The sequence below is a fragment of the Lynx rufus genome, unplaced genomic scaffold, assembly GCF_022079265.1.
Source record: "Lynx rufus isolate CCGP_SWC_20201006 ecotype Redwood Valley unplaced genomic scaffold, mLynRuf1.p SCAF_23, whole genome shotgun sequence".
NCBI classification, from domain to species: domain Eukaryota; kingdom Metazoa; phylum Chordata; class Mammalia; order Carnivora; family Felidae; genus Lynx; species Lynx rufus.
Window position 1 is genome coordinate 17401567 of NW_025814838.1, and position 14214 is coordinate 17415780.

Consider the following 14214-nt stretch of genomic DNA (forward strand, 5'->3'; position numbering starts at 1 on the left):
AAGAATTGGGCTCGGTATTAATCATGCCTTTTTTTTTAGTCTATATTCTTGATGTTTTGACATCTTCGAGCCTTGCTGATTCAGAAGGGGCTGGCCTTCCCAGGGTTAGTTGATTCCTAAAGGTAGCCAACAACTCACCTTGGAACACACATTCTGCGAGCAAACCAGCCAGTCCCGAGCCCATCCCCCAACCACCCCCCTCATCAGACTCACACATTCCCTCCAGACCACCACCCCTTGCCCGAATCACTCTACAGAGCCCAATGAAATTATGCCACTGAAATTATTCCAGCCAACACTAAGCCTACTTACCCTGCCGCACTAATCCAGTTAAATGACTTTGGACAATCAACTTCTCCCATTGCCCGAATCTCTCCATCTACAAATACAAGCAACAGTCCCCTCCTGCTGGTGATGTGGTTTAAAATGGATACTGGGGCGCCCGGGTGGCTCAGTCAGCTGAGCATCCAACTCTTGATTTCAGCTCAGGTCATGATCTCAAGGTTCGTGAGTTTGAGTCCCGCATTGGGCTCTGTACTGACGGTGTGGAGCCTGCCTGGGATTCTCTCTCCCCCCTCTCTCTGCCCCTCCCCTTCTTGGGCACATGCATGTTCTCTCTCTCTCTCTCTCTGTCTCTCTCTGTCTCTCTCTCTCTCTCAAAATAAATAAATGAACATTAAAAAAAATAAAACAAAAAAGTAAAAAGGGATGTAAAGTGCTCTGCACCACACCTGGCAGGTGGGGGGTGGGAGTGAACAGTCCTCCAGGTCCCCACTAAGGAAAGGAGGCGGTACGGGGTGTGAGGAGGTGTGGAGGGAATAAAGAAGTGCCTCATGAGCAGGGTGTGATGACTGGCAGGAAAGAGGCATGAGATGTGATGCCTGGGGAGCCCCAGAACGCCCCAACCTGTGACCAAGAGGGGTCCTCCCTGTGAGTCCTTCCTGAGACAACAACACCTCCTCCTAGACTGGAAGAAAGAGGCCCAGGCCACCATTAGGATGTGGGAAAGGGGGGTGGGGGGCAAGCGCCCCCCGACGTACTCATCTAGAGAAGCCCTGACGTTACACAACATCACCTCTCCGGGTCTCGGTTTTCTCAGCCCTGGAGTGAACCATAAAATCTGCAACTGCTTACGTCACAGAGACGCTGCAGGGCCCAGGGGTCACGGGTGCAAAATCAACGTCTCGGTCAACCCCAGGGCGCCACGCCGATGAGGGGTATGCTGGCACCTCGTCCTGGAGCATTCTGCCGTCCCCAGCCGGTCCTCAGGTTCTGACAGTTCCAGACGCTCCGTTCAACACCCCAAAATTCAACTGCCTTTTCTGTGCACTGTCTCAGACCCATAAATGCTCCAGAAACCATCTGCCCACACTTGGCATTCATTTACTTTCAGACCATACCGCCAGCCCGTTTTTATGAATTAGGTCTTCCTGGCACCTGCCATATTCAACAACCAGCCACCTAAAAATGGCACAAAGGAACCAGCCACAGCCTAATCATGTGGCACCTACCAGATGCCTGGAAATATCGGATTAACTGGACCGAGCCCCAGACACGTTCCATAATCCATTTGATTCCCTGGCTTGGCAAAATCCAGAGGAAAATTTTCTTTGTTTAAAAAAAAAAAAAAACCATTGCCAACAAAAGGAAACAAAAATCAATACAGGGGCGCCTGGGTGGCTCAGTCGGTTGAGCATCCAGCTTCGGCTCAGGTCATGATCTCACAGTTCGTGAGTTCGAGCCCCGCGTCGGGCTCTGCGCTGAGCCTGGAGCCTGCTTTGGATTCTGGGTCTCTCTCTCTCTCTCTCTGCCCCTGCCCCACCCAGGTGCTCACGCTCTGTCTCTCAAAAATAAACAAACATTAAAAAAAAATCAATGCAAGAATGCATGCTTTTGACCCTTAGCCAGGCCACAAATGCCTCCTTCTGCCTACAAACTACAGCAGTGACATTTAGAGCAGAGCAGAAGGAAAACTTACAAGATACGTGTTTCCATCCCCACACACATGCGTGTGTACATGTGTATATACAAACATGCACGCACGCTCGCCGTATGGAGAGAGACATCCTGGGGTAAAAATCCTTGAGCCCCAGAGTTGTTGCAGATGTCATTAGTCGAATTAAGATGAGGTCATAGTGGAGGGGGCTGGAGTGGTGTCCCCTAAGACGAGCAGAGGAGAGAACCAGACTGGCAGGGAGGAGGTGGCCATGTGGTGGGGGAAGCAGAGACCAGAGTGAGGCAGATAAAGCAACTCAGGGAGCCCCAGGGATTCCCAGGAACCACCAGACGCAAACACGGGCTCTCCCAGAGCCTTCAGAAAGAAGACGGCCTGGCTGACCCCGATTTAGGACTTCCTGCCTCCAAAACAGTGAGACAACACATTTCCGTTTTGTTAAGCTACTAGCCTTGTGCTGATCTGTTATAGAAGCCACAGGAAACCAATACATCTCACAGTGTAAAGAGTCAGGACGTCTGGCCTCCGTGACTTTGCAAGTGCTGTTCCCTCCACCTGGAAAGCCTACTTCTCCCTTAACGCACCCAACAAAATTCGACTTCATTGTCCAAAGCACAACTTGGATGGAGCTTTGTTCAAGAAACTTTTTCTGACCACCTGTGCTCCCATCACCACCATGGTGCTTGGGCTTTCCATCACTGCATCACACGTCCCCAGGGTGGGACAATTCTCTGTTCTCAAGTTACCTTCACTGTTCACTGATGTGTGAGCTCACAGAGGCCGGGGAACTCACGTATTCATACCGGCGACCCCGGTACCCATAAAAGACCACACATCAGAACCAATATTCAGCTACATTCTCGATTAAATAGCTCGTCTCAGCTGGAACTAGAATATTTTTTTCTTCTTCTTGTAAAGGAGGGATCTGAAGCAAATATGACAAAATGTTGACATCTGTTCACTCCAGAGGGTGGGTACACGCGTGTCATATTATTTCCTGTACTTTTCTGAAGATTTGAAATATTTCATAACGCAAATGTTCTCAACCTTAGAAACAGAATGTAGCGGGCCATCTTGGGACACTACCAGTTCATTGGAGAGTGATTTCTTTTTTTTTTTTTTTAATGTTTTATTTCTTTCTGAGAGACAGAGAGAGAGCATGAGCAGGGAAAGGGAAAAGACAGAGGGAGACAGAGAATCCCAATCAGGCTCCACACTGACAGCAGACAGCCTCATGCAGGGCTCAAACTCACAAACTGTGAGATCATGACCTGAGCCCGAAGTTGGATGCTCAATGGACTGAGCCACCCAAGAGCCCCTGGAGCCTGGTGTCTATTGGAAAAGCATTTCTAGTTCAAAACACGGCCTCTGAACACAATTTTAGACCTCAGCCAATCACGTGTTTGGTGAGGAGTAGTATTTCTTGAGTACCCACTGTGCAGTCCTTAATGGTGGTGGTCATGTTTTTACTGTTCCCGCAGTCCTATGAGATTATAGGACAGCTCCCTCTTCTCAGCAGAAGAAACCAAAGCTCTCTGGGACTTGCCCAAGGTCATACAGCTGAGGAATACTGGATGGGAGATCGAAACTGAGTCTGTGTTATTCCTAAACTAAATAACAGTAGCAGAAACGTAGTCTTCACTGGGTCTCAGACAACACATTAACTTCTTTCAGCCATGCAACAACACCGTGAGACAGGTCCAGCTGTCATCACCATCCCATGTCGTGGATGAAGGACATAAGGCACAGAGAGGCTGAGCACCTTCCTGGTGGCACAGCTCGTCCGTGGCGGGGCTGGGATCCCAACTTGTGCAAGCCTGTGCTCCTTCCCACCGTGGGAACAGGCTGTAGCTCCTCCAGGAAGGGCCCCCAACACCAGAGACGATGTCCCCCAACTCCTGGGGGTCTCTGGAGGTCACCAACATCCTTGGTTCTGCCTCCACACCCAAGAGCAACAGCCATGAGCAAACATGCACTGGGGAGGAGGAGGTCGACGGGACTCCAGGCAGGAGGGTATTTGCAGAGGGAAGCCATCCAGCAGCAAACCCTCAGTCCTTCGCTGGTTACAGAACGCCATGTGAGCACATTTCCAGAATGCACAGGGAAGAGAGAAAAGGGACCATCCCAGGGTCTTTCCCACCTTCCTGCCTGCTCACCTCCACGTTTTCTTTTCAGATCCCCTGCCCCACATCTAAGGGCTGCAACCTGTATTAAACCTACAGAAACCAGAGCACCTGGGTGGCTCAGTCAGTTAAGCGTCCAGCTTCTGCTCAGGTCATGATCTCACAGTTCGTGAGTTCGAGCCCCATGTTGGGCTCTGTGCTGACAGCTCAGAGCCTGGAGCCTGCTTCAGATTCTGTGCCTTCCCCCACTCACACTCTGTCTGTCCTCTCTCTCTCTCTCTAAAATAAACAGTAAAAATTAAAAAAAAACAAAACTATAGAAACCTAATAGTCTAAGACTTTCTAAATTAATCCCACCAGTCAGCAACAATATTTAAAATTCTCAACTACCCTCCATTCCCTGCTAGGGATTTAGCAGACTCGACTGAATGACCAGACATGGGCCATTCAGACATCCCTTTGGTCTGTTCCATTGGTCTTAGGACATGGCGGCTAACTCCTCTTCCCTTCTAGATATATAGCCTTTATTCACCAAGATAAAGACCTAGAATCCCCTCTGGCATGAAGAGATTAAGATTGCAAACATGAAATCCTTCTCTCTGAGAGAGAAGGAAGCATCAGGAGTCCAGATGCCGACCACAGTGTCATCAAGAATCTGACTCCTGAGAACATGGTCTTCAGAGTCTTTAAATTTGAGAGGAGACTGTGGGATACAGAGAGACCTAAGCCAAAAGGTGCCCCTTTAGGCAAACTTGAAGTTCACTTGGCTCCTATTCACAGAGATAACATTCCAACCCAGCTCTGTCTCTTGTCTCATCTGGGTTGTTCCTGGGTCATACGGGAGATCGTACCTGCCAGGGGAAGGGTCTATGACCCATGTGCATTGGAGAAATCCCAGCCCCTGACAATGACCTCTCACTAAGGTTTTTGGGACTTACTGATTTAGCACCTCGAAAAGCCTCAGAAACTTGCATTAGTACCTTCTTCCCCAGAAAGAACCGCTCTTCTGACTTCTATCACGTTCAATTACGCACTTGAGGGAACTTTCTGAGGAAGGTGGAAGTATCCCATATGCCATCCTGATCTGGGCTGTGCTTGCACAGGTGTATACATCTGTAAACATTCACCCAGCTACATACTAGGAGGCATGCATTTGAGCCACATACTACGAGGCATGCACGCTACATGTGTTATCCCTCGATCTCTCTTAAGCTCTTTTTAAAAAATGTTTAATGTCTATTTATTTTGGGGAGAGAAAGAGACAGGGCACAAGTGGGGGAGGGGCACCAAGGGCGGGAGACACAAAACCCAAAGCCGGTTCCAGGCTCCAAGCTGTCAGCACAGAGCCCAACATGGGGCTCAAACCCAGGAACCACGAGATCATGACCTGAGCCGAAGTTGGATGCTTAACCGGCTGAGCCACCCAGGCGCCCTTCTGTTAAGGAAGGAGATGGGTAATCAACCTCAGGCAAAAGATCATTGAAAGGCTAGAAAATGAGAAATTTCTAGAAATACTTTCATGTTGCTGAGAGAAGGAGACTGAGAATGAAGCAGACATTCGACTGGTCACAGATGGGGCCACATCCAAAGAAAGCCCAGTTGTCACAGATAGAAAATTTGGATTTCTTTTCTTTTCTTTTTTTTAATTTTGAGAGAGAGAGAGCAGGGGGAGGAGAAGACAGAGGGAGAGTGAGAAAGAGAGAGAGATAGAGTGGGGGGAGGGGAAGACAGGGAGAGAGAGAAAGAGAGAGAGAGAGAGTGGGGGAGGAGAAGACAGAGGGAGAGTGAGAAAAAGAGAGAGCAGGGGGAGGAGAAGAGAGAAGAAGAGAGAGAGAAAAAGAGAGAAAGAGAGAGAGCGGGGGGAGAAGACAGAGGGAGAGAGATAGAGCGGGGGGAGGAGAAGACAGAGGGAGAGAAAGAGAAAGAGAGAGAGAGAGAGTGGGGGGAGGGGAAGACAGGGAGAGAGAGAAAGAGAGAGAGGGGGGAGAAGACAGAGGGAGAGAGAGAGAGTGGGGGAGAAGACAGAGGGAGAGAGAGAGAGAAAGAAAGAGAGAGAGAGAAAGAGAAAGAGAGAAGGAGAGCAGGGTGAGAAGACAGAGGGAGAGAGAGAGAAAAACAGAGAGAGAGAGAATCCCAAACAGGCTCCACAGTGGCAGTGCAGAGCCTGACGCAGGGCTTGAACTCACGAACCATGAGATCACGACCTGAGCTGAAATCAAGAGTCAGACGCTTAACCCACTGAGCCACCCGGGGGCTCCCCAAATTTTAGATTTCAGAGTAGCTTTTGACAAAGTCCAAAATGCAAGCTTCCAACCTCTGAGAGCCGCCAGCCAGAAAGGACCCATCGAGTCAGTCTCTCGGAGGCATCCATGGAGGCGTCCATCCATCAAAGCGCACAAGGAAACACGACAGGATCTAGGCGCAGGGGCAGGGAGAGAAAAATGCTGCCCCCCCCCACCCGCGATGGATGGGGGCGGGGCGATGGGGACGGGTGACCCCCTGCTGCACGTTTATTCAACAAGCGTCCGTCATGACCACGCAGAGGAAGGGTGACCCAGTGTGGGCAGGCGGAGGGGGCTCAGAGGGAAAGCTCGTCAATGTCTGTTCTGGTCCCACCGCACCGGGGCCGTTTACACGGCCCAGAACAACCCCTCCGCCGTCTCCCCACCGGGATCCCCTGCTAGTCGGTCCGGCTCATCTCTTCCTGACTGTGAACCAGCAGAGCAGCCTTTTTAATTAACAAGTCGTGTCTCTATCCCACTGTACATTTATTTCACTGCTCAACACACCAACCAGGTGCCTTCAGGGAAAGAGGAGAATTTTAAGAGGCTGGGAAGGGGGGGTGAGCGGGGAGCTGTTAAAAGGTGTCAAATGAACAGGTGCAGGCTTGTTAGTCACGGGGAATGCATAAATCTTTGAAATTAATTTCACCGATGGTTCATTTTTCATTAATATTTTCCTGGCCATAAAAAAGTAACCCTCTGTTCTCCTGGACCCCAGGGGACAAGAGACACATTCTTGGAGAGAAGAGCAGACTCAAACACCACACACACATTCTCGGAGAAGGACCCCCGGGTCAATTCGGTGACGGGTGGGACCCACCGGGGGAAGACCCTGGAGACAGCAACAGATCCAAGTGCAAGCCTCCTCCAGGCCACCTGCCAGCCAGGGAGCGGAGGGCAAGCCCCGGCCCGTCTGACCCTCAGGGCCCTCCCAGGGAAGGGGGAGGAACAATACCTCACACCAGAGCGTTGCAAACACGAAGCAAAGCAAAAGTGGGGAAGGAGTGCTTCGTAAACCAAGCGCTGAGCACGTATGCGTTAGCTAAGGTTTGGGTTTTCTGCATGTTCAGTTCTGGCAGATAATAAAAATTGGCCAAAATTAGAGCGATTCTTCAAAAAGAAATGTATTTGGGAAGATCCAGGACGGCCAAGGAATGGGAGCACCTTAAGCTCACTGATTCTTTCCGTCGTTCATTTATCTCTCCATCCCGCCCATCCTCGGGGCATACGTGGCAGGACCCCCGGTGAACACCCCAAACCGCAGACAGCACTGAACCCTATACATACTATGTTTTTTTCCCTATACACACATACCTTCGATAAAGTTAAATTCATAAATCAGGCACAGAAATGAACAACAGATACCTAATACTGAAATAGAACAGTTATAGCAATATACTGTGCTAAGTTATGTGAATGTGGTCTCTCTCAAAATACCCGACTGATCCGCCCTCACGCTTCTTCCTGTGATGATGTGAGAGGATACGATGGGTACGTGACGAGATGAAATGAGGGGAATGACGTTGGCGTGTGATGTAGAGTCAGGCTACCACCAACCTTCTGGTGAAACAGTCTGGTGATGATCTTAGAGAAGTAAGCAGATCGTTATAATGTCTCTTAGTAACAGAGATCGTGGGGTAAAACATAGAAGGTGGAGGAGAGCACAGGAAAAAAGCTCTGTATCAGCCAGCTACTGCTGCCGAACAAGCATCCCTAGAGGCACACGGCACCAGCTGGAGCAGATCTGCTTCCAGCCGCAGGACTACAAGGGCCCGAAGTGACTCTGTTCCACGTGACTTCCACACGTGCAGTTACCCAGGGCGTGTTTTTCACAGCCATGCCGGAAAGACTTGCCATCTCTCAGAGGAATTTTAGATTATAAGACATATTAAAGGAGTGCGGGTTATTTTCTCTTTCAAGTGCACGCAGTGGAAATAAACAGCAAGGCACTGCCGAGTGGGAGCTGGTTCAGGCCTGCTGGATCCGTAATAACCTATTTACGTGTCACGGATCTGCCCCACTTCACCAGCTTAAAGTACAAAAATGAGGTCACAGTCCTTTTTAATATTCAAATTAAATTACTCTGGGAGCAAAAGTTGGTTCAACCTTTTTGGAGGGCAACTGGATAATGCCTCCCCAAATTTTAAGTGTGCTTCCCTTTGAACTTGGGGATCCTACTTCCAGGAATCTGTTCTACAGAAATCCTTGCACAAATACAAAAATATCTCCGTGTTTGTTAAAATGTGTATGGTTGCGGCACTGTAGGGAAGAGCCACAGAAGAAATAGAAGCAACTTAACTGACAATTAACAGAGGACTGGATGAAAAGTACAAGGCGGGGACAGATGTTCGCGTTTCAGAAACCGTCCAAGACAACTGTCTAACGATAACGCAAGGTCGCCAGACCACGCAGACAACACAACGATATGTAAATCTAAAAATACACTACCTAGGGGTGCCGGGGTGGCTCAGTCAGTTGAGCGTCAGACTCCTGATTTTGGCTCAGATCACGATGATCCCAGGGCCGTGGGACCAAGCCCCACATCAGGCTCTGCGCTGAGCATGGAACCTGCTTAAGACTCTCTCTCCCAGGGCACTTAGGCTCAGTAGGCTGAGCATCTGACTTTGGCTCAGGTCGTGATCTCGCAGTTGGTGAGCTTGAGCCAAGCACCAGGCTCTCTGCTGTCAGCACCAAGCCTGCTTCAGGTTCTCTCTCTGTCCCCCTTTCTCTGCCCCTCCCCTGCTTGTGCTCACTCCCTCCCTATCGCTTTCAAATTAAAAAAGTATTTTTAAATACACTACCTATGTCTATGTATACCTACAGATATATCTACGTGTTTATCCAAACCTGTATCCACACACATAACGTATGTCTCTATGTGTATATCTTATCTACAGGTGCATCTGTCTGTACCTGTATCTGTCTGTGACGGTATCTATATCCAAATCAGTTAATAGTCAAGAAAGGAAATAGCAACAGACAAGGTGAAGGGCACCTCCACCTTTTTTTAAGTTTATTTATTTATTTTGAGAGAGAGAGAGAGCCTGTGCGCACACATGCACATAAGCGGGGAGGGGCAGCAGAGAGAGAGAATCCTAAGCAGGCTCTGCTCTGTCAGCACGCAGCCCAACGTGGGGCTCAAACCCACAAACTGCAAGATCATGACCTGAGCTGGAACCAAGAGTCGGACGCTCAACCGACTGGGCCACCCAGGCGCATCTTGACTCCAAATGTTTCCACTTTGTTGTTTTCATATACTTGGATAACAGTAACATAGGTTTAAAAATTCAAATAAGCCTGTGCCCCAGCGTCTCTCAGCCACAATTGCACCAAGAACGTCAGTCCTGGCAAGCATCCCAGAGAGAGAGGACTGGGGACAGGGGAGCATAGGGTGGAGGGATCTCATGCTGCCCAGCAGCCCCGTGCCCTGCCGCTCTGTCTCCTCCAGGAAGACACTGATCACAGCCGTGCAGGGATCGGAACACAGAGCTACCTTTCCCGCACACGGGAGGTTGTGAACAGCGTCTTTCCACCACACAGTGTGAACACACATGCACACGCACACACACGCGTGCACATGAGCGTACTACTATCAAGGCCTGTCTCAGAAGCAGACCCTGAGAAGAAAATTCTGGTGCAGGTTGCTCATCTGGGACATGATCCCAGGAAAACACAGGGAGGAGACGGGGAAAGAAGGACAGAGGTCAATACAGGACACGCCTGTCAACAGGTCTTGCTCTGGGCAAGTGGGCTTCAGCCCACACCACAGCAGGGGGCTCTTGGGGAAGCAGAGCATCCCTCCAGGGTACTTGTCCACCAATTCCTGTCCGCCCCTCCTGGAAGGAGGTTCCGTGGGGGCAGGAGTGTGTGGAACTCCCCTACTGGTCTCCTGTGGCCACGGCAAGGAAGCACCACAAACCGGGGACTTCAACCACAGACATCTACTGTCTTCCAATCTGGATGCTGGAAGTGTGAGCTCAAGGTGAGGACAGGGCTGGGTCCTTCTGAGGCCGGGAGGGGGATCTGCTCTGGGTGTCTGTCCCAGCCTCGCGGGCTTGCTGGCATCTTTTGCGTCCCTTGGCCGGTGGGGGCATCACCCTGATCTCTGCCTCCTGGTTCAAACAGCATTTTTCCTGTCCGCCTCTGTGTCCAGATAACTGCCCCCCCTCCTTTTTTTAATGTTTATTTATTTTTGAGCACAAGCGGGGGAGAGGCAGAGAGAGGGAGACCCAGAATCGGAAGCAGGATCCAGGCTCTGAGCTGCCAGCACAGAGCCCGACGCGGGGCTCGAACCCTTGAACCGTGAGATCATGACCTGAGCCGAAGTTGGGCGCTTGACCAACTGAGCCACCCAGGCGACCCCAGACTTCCCCCTTTTATAAGGACACGGTCATACGGGGTTAGGGCCTGCCCCAGTGACCTCACCTTAGCTTGATATCTGCAAAGCGTCTATTTCCTGGGGGTTAGGACTTCAACATCTTTGTGGGGGACACAAGTCAACTCCACATGACCCCCCACACTTCCAGCCGCGCCCAGGCCAGCGAGGGAAACCCTGCACAGAGTCTAGGGTGTCACAGGTACTCACAGATGGCAGACCCCGGGGCCAGGGGGACGTGGGCAGGACACCAACACGTCTGCCACAGCCTCTGAGCTCATGAGCCGTCTCCGGGCTGCACTTCCAGTGCAGAGCAAATCGGGTGAAAGCCGAAAAGGCCGGCAGCGATCCCTCAAGCATGACTAAAAGATGCAGCGTGGGGCCTGAAAACCAGGAACCGAGTGCTCGTTGGGCACGGCTCCGGCCGGCTCGGCTGCCAGCTCAGTTATCGGTTTCGATGAGCTGCCTAATAATGGCAAGTGCCTCCAAATGGCCCTCCAGATCATTTCATTAAAAGCTGCGGCGACGTCTACAGCTGAACCCAAGTGGTGCTGGGAAGGCCATCAGGTTAATCAAAACACGAGGACAGCTCTCAATGCCTCTTAATTAACAAATTAGGTCCTGCTGCCGACTCAGCAAAAGCGAGACTGGGCCGCTGACTCTTGGGACATTTGGATTGCTCAGCCCTCGCTCTCCTCAATCTCTGACAGCCTGTTGGAACTTAGGGGCGGCCGCAGTGGGGGGCGGGGGGCATTCTCACTGTAAGCAAATCAAGAGAGTTCCAGAACCGCTGGTTTCCCACCAAAACATCTGCATCCCCTAACACCTGTTCTCCCGTCTTCCCTGTGCTGACGTGCAAGTTCCGTGGGGGACCCTCCCCACCCTAGGGTGTCCAGGACCTAAGGACACTCCTCGCGGGGCTCAAATGGAGTGTCCCGGGACACTCCAACCGCCTGAAAGCAAGGACTTGGTCTGTTTTGTTCACAGCCGTTTCCCCAGAGCTGCAGTGCCCCTAAAATATTAAGTGAGGGGCGCCTGGGTGGCTCGGTGGGTTAAGCATCCAACTTCGGCTCAGGGCATGATCTCGCAGTCGGTGAGTTAGAGCCCCACCTCAGGCTCTGTGCTGACAGCTCAGAGCCTGGAGCCTGCTTTGGGTTCTGTGTCTCCTTCTCTCTCTGCCCCTCCCCTGCTGGCGCTCTGTCTCTCTCTAAATAAATAAACATTAAACATTTTTTTTTTAAATAAATAACTATGAATTGAACAAAACCATGAACGAAACGAATGAGTGAATGGGTTTCAGCCCTGCCTGCAATCCTACAAGGTAACATTCTCCATACTCTTCCATGCTCTGCTTATCTTTATTGCCCCCTCCTCCGAACCCTGCACCACACACACAAATGCACATATAACATGGAGGCTCTTTTTCCTCAAAAGAAAAAAAAAAAAGGAATGATGTCATAGGCATGAATCAGCAAGTTGCTTTATTGCTGAACAAGAGATAGTGTGCCTCCCAGATCAATACAGGGAGATCTACCTAATTCTTCGTAATGACCCATGACGTTCCATAATACTGAATGTGCCAGAATTGATTCTATTATTCACCGATTGGCAAAGTAATGTTTCCAATTATTGCCAGGGCAGACGACACACCAATAAATATCTTTGCACACATATCCTAACATTCTGGCCATTTCGGTGTACCAGGATAGATTCCTGAAGGTCAAGGGGACCGAGCATTTGTCGTTTGAACAGACACCAGGGCTGACCTTAGTTAAGACGATGCAGAGAAAGGTGATCCTAGCCCATGGCAGCCGGGCTGTAAGGGAAGAAAACCGGTAGCTGAGCCTCTCACATGGCCACTTCCCCAGCTCTCTCCCAGCCGTGCAGGGCACACGCGATGAATTATTCCCTGGGGATGCAAAGAAAACTAGGATGTGGTCCCTGCTCTGGAAAAATCCCAGAGTCCAACAGAAGGGAGCAGAGAAGAGCCATCATGTACTGAACTCCCGCGGGGCACCAGGTTTTGTTCTAGGTGCTTCCATACGCAGGACGCTTTGCTCAGTCCTCAAACAAATTCTGCCAGGCAGGAACGAGGATTTCAATTGTCCAGCACAGGAAACTTCCTGGGGGCCAGGAAAGGGGTGTGCCTTGCCCAGGGTCAAACAGCCAGCAAGTGAGAAAGCTGGGATTTGAACTTGAGTCTGGCTGACCCCAAAACCACCTTCCAGTGCACCACCGGGCTTGACCTTGGCTGGCTTCGAATCAACCACAGGTGCCGGTCCCAAGCCTAGAGGGCCTGATGCAATAGGTCTGAGGCGTGGTCCCCTTGTGGCTTGAAAGCCAAGAGGTTGCAAAGTGCAGCCAAGGCTGAAAACAGCTACAGGTCACCCGTGATTCTCGCCCATGGTGCATGCATCCCACTCACCTGGAGGGCTTGTCAGGGGTCAGCTGCTGGCCCCTAACTGCAGTGTCTAATGCAGGGGGCCCTGGAAGGGGTGGGGTGGGCAGGACATACACTTCTGAGCAGCTCCTACTGGTCGGGATCCTTGCTGAGAAAACCATGCTGAACGCCATGGACCTGTGATCTTTTCTCTCTGTTGTAAAATAGGGACACAAAGAATCACAGAGCAGACCATACGCAGCACGGGCCCAGCCAGCACAGGCGGCCATTAGAGGTTTTCAGATGGTCTCACCTCTCGGCTTTCTCTGAGGTTTTCAAGACTAAGAGAGTGTCATTCGTGGGTCCTCAGCACCCAAAACAGCCCAATCTGACCGTTTCCTTCCTGCCTGGTGTTTGCCATGTGTCTCCTGGGCCTGCCTGTAATCTGAAGAAAGTCCTGGCTTCCCCCCATTCCCCCCACCCCGCCCCACTAATCCCTCCATCAACACATACATACACACCAAAAGCTGTGGTCGCTGCGATTCTGAAACATTGAAACTCCAGGATGACAGACAGCCCCCTGCAACATGAGGCATGTTCTCATTTTATTGCATTTCTGGGGCCAGGGGGCTGCTCCTGCAGAACTCACAGCTGCCAGCCAGCTCCGGGAAGTTCATCCCTGTGGATTCCTCGGCAAAAAAAAAAAAAAAAGCCAAGCTTCAATGGGCAGAAAAGACACTCGGAGGTCGTCTGGGCCATCCCCAGCATCTCCCACCTCCTGGCAGGGCGCCGCAGACAAGGCTTCCCGGCTGCCCGGACACGCAAAGGAAAGCGGTCCTCTAGCGCCCCCTGCTGGCTGAGTGGGGAGTGGCTGAGGAGCCAGGGCAGCTTCTCCAGAATTGCAGCAACTTCCAAGGTTGTTAGCTCTCCCTGCCTTCTCTCCTAAGATGCAAATTCCCCCCGGAAGGGGCTCCTGTCTTTCCAGAACAACCTTCTGTACCGGCAACATGCCATGTTCACATTCATATCTCCAGCCAGTAGCCACATTACTATCTCTAAGACGTAGCAAGACGTTCTCATTCACCAGCCATTTGCTGAAT

The 14214-nt window shown here is 51.0% G+C and overlaps 1 long non-coding RNA gene across 8 annotated transcripts in view; it reads right to left on the minus strand.

Moving 5' to 3' along the window:
- LOC124517683 (uncharacterized) overlaps positions 1-14214 on the minus strand; it is a 79465-nt gene that overhangs the window by 37722 nt on the left and 27529 nt on the right. For 4 of the 8 annotated variants that reach the window (XR_006963537.1, XR_006963536.1, XR_006963541.1 and 1 more), the window contains 2 exons: positions 13636-13793; positions 12329-13328 (listed from right to left, as the gene is read on the minus strand). This is a non-coding gene — a long non-coding RNA (uncharacterized LOC124517683). Of the gene's footprint in view, positions 1-12328; positions 13329-13631; positions 13804-14214 lie in introns of those variants that run through there. The other 4 variants (XR_006963538.1, XR_006963542.1, XR_006963539.1 and 1 more) reach the window with 4 other exon arrangements.